This window comes from Corvus kubaryi, unplaced genomic scaffold (assembly GCF_017639235.1).
Source record: "Corvus kubaryi isolate FWS band 111438036 unplaced genomic scaffold, C.kubaryi_AGA036_p1.0 37354, whole genome shotgun sequence".
Classification (NCBI taxonomy): domain Eukaryota; kingdom Metazoa; phylum Chordata; class Aves; order Passeriformes; family Corvidae; genus Corvus; species Corvus kubaryi.
The window spans coordinates 16,455,206-16,467,318 of NW_024581116.1; positions in this window are offsets into that span (position 1 = coordinate 16,455,206).

Consider the following 12,113-nt stretch of genomic DNA (forward strand, 5'->3'; position numbering starts at 1 on the left):
CAGTTGGGTCAGAGGCTTAAGGATTCTTAGCAGATATAGCATGGAGGAAGTTTCAGTGGGAATCTGGCTTGGTCCACATAGACAAAAACCCTGCATTACAATGTCAAACAAAACCCCCAAAGCAAAACATAACTCCAAACCCAAAGACCGTTCCCCCAAAACTATTAAAAAAATAGGTTTAAACGAGGTGTAGAGGGAAGATTCAGCAGGAGAGTTTTGACTAGGAATTTAATCAGTTTGCTTCCAGAATTTTTCTCAAAGATTTGTAAACTCCAATGTTTGAAAGTAAATTTTATTCAGAGAAACAACTATGGTTACAATGTAAGTCTTAATTGTACATGGGGTTTTTAATCATTTCACACATCCTATGTGGACTTTATTTCCACTGAGCATTTCAAGTTATTGTTTCTGAGAAAATTACTATGCCCACCTAGCCCCCGAAAGACACACTGGTTATGTTCTTCTCAGACTGGAGAAAGTGTAACTGATTTCTGTTTTTCTTGTCATACCCAAATCCTGGGAAGGTCTTTTACAAATTAAGATCAAAAGTTGTTAAAGTACTGGACTGGCAGTAGTGCTGGTGTCTTATACTCAGGCATTGTGCAACAAAGTCAGCTCCTACCAGCTCTTTTCCACATCTGCAGAGACCATGATAATGCCTGATGCCTTTGTAAATGGCTTTGAGAAACTTATAAGAAGTCTTTTATATAAGAAAGCAAGTCAAGTCATTATCAGCAGAGCCTAACTGGAGTATCAAGATGCAAGACAAAAGACAAAAAGCAGATTTGATCACTTCATGCCCCTAAGTACATATCTAGGATTATTAATTTTTCAAACTATGATTCTAAAGGTACCGTCAATGTTAAATGCTTGTGAAAAATTCTGTCTATGTATTTCAATACGAAACTTTGTAATGATGAAGCATTAGAACTGGGAATATTGCTCTCTTTGCAGTGTTTTACGCAGTGCAATAATAAAAATAGAAAAACAGAGTGTAAAACCAGAGCAAGGCAGCAAATAGTGAAGACAGAGGGCAGAAAGGACCACTTGACGTAAAAGAAAAATATATTCGTTATCTGTAGCAGTTAAATCAGTGCTCTTAATAGCAGTGTTGAACTACGTGTTACCATGCTAGACTTAGTGAGCAAGAGTGCCGTCTCAGACTCTGAAAAAGAAAGCTGTGGATTAGAAGGGGTTGAGAAAATAAAAGGAAAGAAAATGTCCAAAGAGTGACATACTGTTTCATCCAGTGAGCTAATTGAGAAGATATTTTGCAAGGTTTTTGTCCTTCCAGTGCTTGCTATAGAAAGGACCTTAAAAATTATCCAGTTCCAATGCTCCTACCATGGTCAGGGACAGCTTTCACTAGACCAGGTTGCTCAAAGTCCCATCCAATCTGGCCATGAACACTTCCAGGGGTAGGGCATCCACAGCTTCTCTGAACAACCAGTCCCAATGCCTCACCACCCTTGATTTGAAAAGTGAGCATGTCAATATTTGATATGTGTGTATTTGGCAGCAAAGCTGGCTCGAAAGTCCCTGGCATCCATGACCAATTTATTGCTCCCTCTGACATGTTAGAAAAAGCTTAAAGTTCTGTGCACAAACTGGGTAACTCCGATGGTTTGGAGCCAAAATAGCCATTCAAATCCAGCAATACTAAAAATCAAATTGTTTCGGAAGATGGTGTAATGTCGGGTACCAAATGTGAGCTTTGCTGCTGGAGCACAATATAGTGGCTAGCAACAGCAAAAGTGTGCAAGCTTCCACTTGAATAATTCCACTTGTGCAGCTGTGTTGCCGGTCTTTGGCTGGACTAACCCCACATATCCTGATACTGATGGATTTATTCCCACCATGTAGTAAGAGTAAGGTTTGTAAATAGGGAAAATATATCTACTATAGAAAATTTGTACTTGATGGGTAAGAATAATCTGCAATAAAAAGGGTTCTTTCTGTTGATTCATCTCATGTCAGGCTGCTGTTAATTTCATAGAGTCAAAATGAACCAAAATGTTTATTTCTACATACAGGTAACAAAAAAAAATTAAAATTCAGTAAATGCTTGCTGTATCATTCATTTAGATTTGAAGTCCTTCTTTATTACAAAAGAAAATGCATGTTTATCTGGTACAAAATGATTTTTAAATGTTGTAGGGGAAGAGAACTTTTAATTTCCAAAATATTCTGGACTATTACTAAGGTTAGAATAATAATCCAGTAATTAGAACAGACTTAATAAGGCCAAGGTTTGTGTTTGTTTAAGTTATGATTACTTAAATTATTGTAAAGTAGAGTCTGAATGCTTGTTAATTAAGTGTAATGCATTACTATTGACACTTGTTGGTGCAGCAGCTGTGGGTAATGCGTTAGGGATCTACAGGAAGGAAGTGACCGGCAACAAGCAACCTAAAATCAAATGTGGACTCTGCATCACCTTGCATACAATCAGGAAGTAAAACATGAGGCTCTTTCAGGCTCTGCAACAGCAGACACAAAGTAATGAATAAAAAATAAAGCCCCTGCAAGTATTTTTAAACACACATTAGAGGTATTTCTCCTGCAATATTTTAATGGTCTTACGGCTTTTGTGATTGTTTTATTTAAATATTGATTGCAATTTGTTTGAGTTTGTTTTCCATGTTCCTAAACCTTTCAAGATTAGGTGCTGAGCAATGGGGATAACTGGAGATCAGTGGCAGACTCTTGGTGTTAATGCACCTTGTTATAACACTGGAATGTTTTTCCAGTCGACCCTGTTGACTGTGGCTAATGCGAATGCACTCGGTGACCATCAGCAGGTGTGTGGCGGTGGCATGTATGTAAAGATAAAGTATTTATTAGTCCATGCCTCTGCAGTCTTTGCTTTCCCAAATAATTGAGACCTGTTTGTCCAAGCAGCCTGTTGCTGTGCACACCCTAAATGCCAATTATTTACATGATTTAATATGATATATGGATATTTTTGTTACTGAGCCTTTTAGAATAAAGCGATCACCTACACACTTCCTATCCAGCCTAGGAAAGAAGCAGGATGGGGCATACTGCATTTTCCTTCCCTTCTGTCCCCCAAGGAAAATACCTCTGTACAGGGAACTCACCCAGCATGAGGGTAGAGGGGCCATTTGTATGCCCCTGTATGAAGGGCATGCCCCATCTTGGGAGAGCCTGGAATCAGCTCTGCCATTCAAACTGTGAGCATGTGTGTCCACCTTCATCTGCTGCACAGGTCTCTTGTTCTCCAGCTGATCTTGAAGAAGTCTTGTTAAAAGCACTTGCCCTTTCTAAAGCAATGGGAAGCAGACATCCTCCTGTGCTTGAAGGTGAGCACTTGACCTGAAGATCACTTGGAGAACCAGATGGTGCTGGGTTTGTAGATGTGGAGCCGCTGCTCCCAAAGCACTGCAGAGCTGCGCAGCCCCAGCACCTGGCAGTGCCTGGCCCCAGCACATGGATTTATGAGGTCCATGTTTGGGGCTGCAGAACCTGGAGGGTGATGTGCCCTTGGATCACCAAGCTGGGCTCTGTGAAGGACAGCAACCCCAGAAATGTCTCTGAGGAGTCCATTTGTCCAGAGCTTGGGTGAATGAGCCATGGCTAGATGTCTGTCCTGGAAACAAGTGTCTAGTACTTCTCTTTGACAGAATTCAGGTGGGCTTACCCTTAGGATTAGGAAACAGAAAATCCTGTAAGAGTAAATGCTAAATGACGGCATATTGTAAAGTTTGTTGAGATTTTGAGAGATTAATCATTTTATATGCATATTTCTCACATTGAAAAGCTTATATCAGCAAGTTAAAAACTTTAATTAAAGAGTTAAAACCTCCTGGAATATTGAAAATATATTTAAAATATTTAAGTGCATGTTGATGGACCAACTAGTTTTCCACCATATTTTAATTTCTGGAAAATATTAGATTTTTGAATTTTTATCTTTTCTCTGACTAGGAATTTTTTTTCAGGGTGGAAAGTGGTTATTTTTCCTGGAATCTCTTATCACAAAGCAGTTGTTTCTGTGGGTTAAAATTTTCCAGGCAGTGAAAGACCAGTTGTGTGAACAGCCAATTACCACGACAGAGCCCCATGCCATTCCAGTCCTTCAGCTTCTGAACTCACCATAATCTACACCAGGTGCTCTGTGCAGCTGAAGGGATGATGCAGGTACAGCTTTTGTGAGCATCCCTTTCAGAGGGTGGTAATTGCTTCACGGCAGCTTTTGTGGTGTCAGCATTGTTTTCAGTTGGCATGGGAACAAAACCAGAACCTCCTGAATGTTTTTCAGAAATAATTGGTTTGAGATGAAAAATCTTGGATTTTCAAACAGACTGCATGCTTTCTCTGTTTTTGCCTCCAGAAGTGACCAAGAGCCTTGAATCTTGAATACCTCCCTGATTAAAGCTTCATGTAAACAGGCATGTTTTCTGCAAAATTTTTGGCTCTGACAAAGCAGCATATTTTGATGAGACTTCATTTATGAAAATGTTCTGACCAGCTCCAGATGCATACTTTAGATATGCATAAATAGTTTCGATTGCCTAGAAAGAAATACCTAGTAGATAGAGAGGGTTTGCCAAAAGCAATTACATTTTATCTCAGTTTGGTTTCAGACCATTTGGGACTATCCATGACCATGCTTTGGTAAAACAAACAGATGTGGTCTGAACTGCTGCAAGAAGCTAAATTGTAAAAGACAAATACATCTATATGCTGTGTTACATTGAAAATTAATATTGTGCTGCTAGAGAATTCCATCCACATCTGTAGCAAATAAAAAGAAAGAGGCTTATAGGATATTATATTCTGAGTAGCAATGTGACCAGTGAGGCAGAACTTGATCCACAATTGCCAAGTTACAACCTGATAATACACCATCAATTCTGAATGATACCGATCAGGGATGGTGCTTCATAATCTAAGCAATTGCTTCAAACAGTTCCACAAAGTTCCAAGATCTACTGTACTGAAGGCAGCAGAAAGATCCATCAGCAGGAGTACTGTAATTTAACTTGAATCAGCAGCTGGTGATAAATCATTTGTGACCTTAAGTAAAGCAATCCTAGGACAGTGCTACTCCCTGGAGCCAGACTGAAAACTCTCATATAATCCATTCCCAGATAAAATTGCTGGTAGTAAAAGGGCAACCACTTGCTTCATCTTTCCTTTCCTCACATCCCAAAAAAGAGTGCTTGTCCAGGTGTCACTAGGTAGAACAGAAATCTGCAATGTAAGAGAGGGGAAGCTTTCCCCACTAACAAAGAGCAGCTGCAAATTTCAGCAGCTCAGGACTTGCAGAAAGCAAAGAGTCATTAACCACGTTAGCTACAAATGAAGCAAAGCACTGAAAGACTGTCCGCAAGCAGCCATATGGGCCAAGAATCAAACCCAGGAGTAATGGAGCATGATTGCTTTCCCAACTGTGTGATCTCAGCAAGAAGCAAATACAAATGTATAACACTTGCAGATACAGGCACTGGGAGCATAATTGGCAGCCCTAGTGCTGAACAGTCGCAGCTGATTAGAAATTCACTCTGTACTTGCTGAATTCCTCACAGGAGGCAGCTGAAGGATTGTGCACGAGGAGTGATTTGTGGGGCAAAATGTGATCAATAGCACAAAATAAGGCTTTAGGTCTGTTTTTTCTCATCAATAACAGGACAAAAAAATGTAGATCTGGCTGGATCAAATGCAATGTGCTAAGAGTGCAACAGCTTGGTGCTTCAGGAGACTAATTTCTGGACTAAACAGTCATTGAAATAATTTCATGAGCTGCTGTCTTCGCCTTAGTCAAGTCCTGTGATCACAAAGGCAGGTAAAGTAAAGCACAGAAGACTGAGAACAAATCAGGAGCTTCACAGACTTACTTAGTTTTTAAATGAAAGGAAATAGCAAGAGTAAAAAAAATAATGGTTTGCACAAGAAGGTGAGGTAAGTAAATTTTATGGAATTAATAAAATAAATGTTGGATCTCTCATTTAGCCTGGTTTTCTCTGAAGGTTTTGGTGGGTTTTTCAGAACACATATTCAGAAATATGAGATATTTACAAATTACAGGACAAATTATACATTTTGATCACTGTCAAACATGTACAGATGATATCCATACAGGACTAACTAGACTCTGCCTTTAATGCAGGTCGTCTTCTAGGACAATCATTATAATATACTTTTGCTAGTTGGTTATCAAAATAGTTTCAGTAGTTCACTGTCAGACTAGTTGTTGAAGCAAAAAACCACCCACTTCTCATGTTAAATATTGTGGAAACACAGCAAAGAAACAGAGACAAAAAGAAAATACCACCACTCCTAAAGAATCACCAGTCTTATACAGACTGCATCTCAACTGTAACTTTTAATGATCTGGGCCTGGGACTCCATTAGTGTTTAATAAATAATGATGATTATACCTTACCTGCACAATGCACGCGAAGCTCCTATTGATGTTGATGTGAGCTCTTGGCACAGACTGATGGCAGGATACTTCTGTGACAGAGATGAATTTTCCATTAGAACAAAATGAGTAAGACCTGTCTCAGTCAGCAGAACTCACAGCAACAACAGACATTCCTCAGGGGCTCAGTGAAAGATGCCCATCCTGGGTGGTTGAAAGCAAATTGGGTGGGAAGCAGTGAGGCAGGCTTGGACAGCCACAAACCCCAATTTGGGCTGAGGTAAAATTGCCCTGATGTAAAAAAAAAAATTATATACATAACATGCAATTATATCCATATTTAATTTGTATCACATGGAAATCTTTGCTTTCTTTCTTATCACACCACAGGGGAAATTTGTATTTTCTTTTCTATGAAGGCAAATGATAAAATTAATATTAGGGGAGGAAGAGAGAGGATGCAGATGCATTGAGCAATCTTTTGAAAATCAGCTTTTATTTACAGTAAATCAAGGAAAAATTAAATGCTGTTTTGGTAAACAACAGGAAACCATTACCCACACAGAAATTTGGACCATGAGTCAGACCATTCAGTTGCATTTTTTCTTTGACGATTTTGTAAAAAATGTAGAGATGGGGAAATTTTGTGAAACTAGCTGTGTGTGAGACAGGGAGAGAGCTAAGCACAACAGGGGCACAGAGAGAAAGCTCTTACAGTGTGGTCTTGAGAAAAAAAAATTAAGAAGGAAAGCTTTTGGCAAGGGGTTGGCTCAAAAGACCTGAATCTATAAGTCAAGAAAAAGCCTCTGCTATTTTGGCATTAATTTTGTTGTGGAATAGGCATGGAATTTCTGTAAATAAAGACTAGTGCTCAATTTTGTTATCAGCTGTTCCTTTGGACATCTGCATATTTTGCTTGACCATTTGTGTAAAAAGAAGTAACACTTTCTACCAGTTTCTAAGGTGATCAGTGAAGAAAAAAAGGGAAATGGGAAAATATAAGAGACCAAAAGTAACTGAATTGCCTTTTTGAAGGATGTTTAATAATAATAGACTATTGCTAAGTGAGCAAGTTTATTTCAGGAGGATAACCATAATTTTTAGAACATATGCCTTAGCAGATCAGGTGGAAAGGCTTAATCTGGTAAGAAGAATACCTATGCTTCAATCTTTACATTCTACTAATGATCCCAGTAAAAAAAATCACAGCTTAGAATAGGTGATTAAAAGAGCATAGGAAACCATCATCTACTTCAGCGAAAAATAAAAGCTGAAAATAGTTATAAGCAAGAGGGATGACAAATTTTGTCTATCCGTGAAATAAATAAAATATATCAGAAAGATTTCATTTTTTCTACATTCGGGTGTTATGTGCAGATAATGCACAACATAGGGTTAGGATTATTGGCAGCTCCCAATATATATATTGTTTTATAATAATAATTTTCGGATGTGTAGAGCTATCTATTTAGTAAGTGTGCATTTGTAAAACCTGAAACCTACAGTCCATGTCTCATTAAAATTGTGCAAATTAGGTACCCAAAACGCAGACTGGCATTTCAAAACTCTGGTTCAGATTTCTGTGAGTGCTACTAGAAAATCGTGCTTTTATTTAGTAATGTTTTCAGGTTTTATTGCTCTAAAAAGTGATCCCAACAATTTGTTTTACTCTCATAACAGCTTTTACATGGCATAGTGCAAAGAATGTAAATATTTCTTGAGCTACTTAGTGGTGCAAATGGAAATGTGAAAATATTTATTGCTGAAACAAAAGTACAATCTCTAGTGCTTAATTATGATAATCTAGGGAAATTGTTCTTGCATAATTCCATATAAAGTAGTAAGAGAAAAAATAGCTAGCTGTTCTTTTCTATTGCTTGCCCTTAGTAGGTCCAGGTAAGATTCTATAAACTCATATTTTCATGTCAAATTTCTTGCTTAATCTGGATTTTGGAAAAAGTATAGTACTTTAAAATGCAATCACTGTTATTTGTGCTGGGAGAACCACTGCTGAATTTCTGGGAGAAGTTATAGATTTCAATGTAATGTCATTTAAACTAATCTCTGAAACTGCAAGTATTTTTGTTTATGTATTTGTACTTTTAATTTTTTTTTTTTTTTTACTTTAGGATCATGAATCTGTTTTCTAAAAGGTAGAAAAATTTTGAACAGAAGTTATTTCTAGTCCTTCTGGCTCTGAAGATATCTTCTTAATATAAATAATTACTGCAACTAAGTTTATAGAATATGCAACCCTTGGGGCTGCGGAACTCATTATGTTTTGTGTAAATACATATAGATTAGGCTTGCCTAATGTGAAATTTTGAAATGTGTGCATTTAATTTCAATTCCTGCTCTGGAAAAACCAACTGGAGAAAATAAATTATTATGGCCTGTGGGGATCTGTTAATCCATTGCTTTTCCTATTTCACATGTTCCCCCTGTTCCCTGCCCTAGCCCTGGCCACTCCCTCAGTTTCTCCCTATTTGCTCCTGTACCCCAACCCCACCCAGGGACCCCCCCTGGGCCCCTGACAAAACCACCCTGCACCCAGACCATGTTGTCCCTCTACCTCTGAACATCGCGGGGACAAGATGTGATTAAAGCCATCTCAAACCCTCATGAGAGACCCTTCTCTACCTTCTTTACCATCCACTGTGTTGTAACACTGCTGGCTGCCAGAGCCAGGACGCAGGGCTGTCCAAAATGGACTCCAGGATGTGATCAATCGCATGGCCCTAGGAAACCCTCGCTGAGCTCTCAGGGAGCAGCAGCCTGCTAGGCAGAGTCTAGCGGTTACAACAATGGCCTATAGAATATGCAAGGTGTTTCATTAGGTTCACATGGCAGGAGGACTGCCAACTCAAAGGCTTCAAAGGACTTTCTGGGAAAAACAACCACACTTTAGGAATAGCAAAAAATATATAGCTTGGTTTTCTGTGGTGCTCTGTTTGGTTTTGTGTTGCAGTGAACCATGACCGACCCCAGGGCCAGCCGGATCGAAGGGACCAGAGAGTCCACTGGTTTGATTCTTCCACAGCCCAAAACCCCTGAAATTACAGGGAGCACGCCAGAGGCTGTGATCCGTGCCTTACCTTCAGCTGCAGCTCTCCCTTCCCCATATTTCTCATATCTGGCCACTTTTCAGAGAGATCTAGGTTCTTCGGCAGCTAATTGGTCTCTGTTACTCCTCCCCACCTACCCCTTCCCCCATTTGTTGTAATCCCTTCTCCCCGCCTCTGTAACACCCCCTGGTTGATGTATCATTGGTTACTGTGCATTTTCCACACCCCTTTGTCAGGGGTACAAAATGCTCCTGCAAGCCGCATGGCTTGAGCTTCTCTGTGGATTTCTGCTCTCCAAATAAACCTTTTTCCCCCAAGAGAGTCCCTCTGCTTCCATCCTACCTCCTTCGCGTGCCCTCAACACTGGGAGGCAAGGTGAACCCATGCAGGTGCTCCGCCTGCCCCGCCAGGCTGCGTTTGGTCTCCATCTGTCCCCGCTTGGGGCAGGCAGAAGTTTGCTCAGTGCCAGGACATTGCGCTAGCCCGGGACGGCACCGTAGTAGTTTTGCCTTGTTGGATATCTTTGCTATGGCTGGAGCATTCCTGTGAGCTCCTGAGAATGACACCTGAGCTCCTGCCAGTCCCTGTTGTGGGCACACAGACTTGTGTCTTTCTCCTCCACCTGGCTGTGTTCTTTTGTGATGTTTGGAGGAATTTACATCCTTCATACCTCTAACAGAAGTTAGAGGTAGCTTAAGCGGGCAAAACAATTCACAAGTGTTGGGGTTTTTAGGAGCTCTCCTGGTTTTTTGGTTGGTTTTTTTTTCTGTTAAAGGAATTTCCCCCCATACATGTTGCTAGGGGAACAAATGGCTGAGTATTTAAGAAAAACAAAGGACCTGGCTGGTTTTTTTGTTACACCTGGGTGTGTGGTCAGTCAGTCTCGGGGTTCGGGGAGAGAGGGAAGCTGCTTGTTCTTTCGGCCATTTTTCTTTCTGCCGGAGAAGCCCCGGGATCCCAAGCCCGCCTTCCCTGCCCTGCTAGGAGCCGGGCTGTGGCCGCCCTGCCCTGCCACTGTTTCGAGCCTTCGCTACGTTGTAGGCCTGCTTGCCCTGCCTGCCCTGACCCCCGGGGGGGCGGTTCTCTGTTTGTATACACCTCGTCTGCCATCTGGGATTTGTGCTCGTCCCTGCTGTTCCAGCCTGCCGCTCCAGCCTGCTGTTCACAAGGGTCTGGCCGGACACCGGGATCAGCTGCCCAGGGGTTTGTGAAGCCTTTGTTCCATCCCTCCCGGGATGGAAGCCTTTGTTCCATCCCAGGCCACCGGTGCCGCGTGCTCCCCGAGCTCGCTCCGGAGCGCCCCCTGCAGCCGCGGGGGAACCATCGCACCTGCCCTGCTCACCGGGAGCCGCCAGCGCCCCTGCCGGCTGCGAGCGGAACTGCACCCGAGGGGAAAGGGCCTGACAGCCGAGAAGGCTGGGACTGGGTTTGTGATTGTTTGCTGTTACTGCCATAGTTATTGTTGTTTGTTTGACTGGTTATACACATATAGATATATAATAGTAAAGAACTTTTATTCCTATTTCCCCACATCTTTGCCTAAAAGCCCTTGATTTCAAAATTATAATAACTCACAGGGAAGGGGGTTGCATCTTCCATTCCAAGGGAGGCTACTGCCTTCCTTAGCAGACACCTGTCTTTCAAACCAAGACAACAAGTTACTGAGGGGAAGTGGAACTAGGACATACAAACCAGGTAAACTTTATTTCCTTAGAAGGGTCTGGAACACAAATCTTGAGGAGCAGCTGGGGCAGCTGGGGCAGCTGGGATTCTTTAGCCTGGAGAAAAGGAAGCTTGGCAGGAACCCTATCACTCTCCAACTACCTGAAAGGCGGCTGTAGCACGGGGTGGTCTCCTCTCCAAGGTTACAGAACAAGGGCAGAGGGCCTCCAGTTGCACCAGGGGAGATTTAAGTTGGATATTGGGAAATTTTTTTCACCAAGAAGGTTGTTAAGTACCGGAACAGTCTGCCCGGGGAAGTGGAGGAGTTGTCATCCCCAGAGATATTTAAAGTACATGTAGATGTGACATTTGGGGATGTGGTTTAGTGGTGGATTTGGCAGTGCTGGGTTAATGGTTGAAGTCGATTATCTTAGAAGACTTTTCCAAGCTAAATTATTCTATGATTTTAAAACCAGTTGAATCAAGTACTTTTTCAGTCCCAAACAAAAATTCTGGGTATAAGCTCCCTAAAGAATATTAACATTCCCTCTTCCCAGCCTATTGTCTGTCCTGGTGCTGTCTCACAGTCATTTCAAGCCAGGTTGAAACCAGGATGCTTCAGAGAACCCTTTCTTACCCCAGCTGCTTTCCTTGCCTCCGGTCTACAAACCTTTCTTTTGGGGTGTGTTGTTAGAACAACAGATGCAGATTAAGAATGAGCTGATGATGACTTCTTGCTCTACAAGCTATTTTACTTTGTTTTAAAAACATCTCCTTTTATTTCATCAGTTACTCTGGTGATGGAAGTGAGAGTCTGGGTAAAGATGAGACAGTTTTCAGTGCTGTGTATCTCACTGAACACTGAATTCACTGGCTGCTGACAACTGATGGTGCCTCTCCCCAAGTCCTTACTCCCTCCTCCAGAGTGAGCAAGTGGATTTTGGTGAATTTGATACAAAATACAGCCTAAGTACAGCCTTTCTGCAGATCCTTGTGTA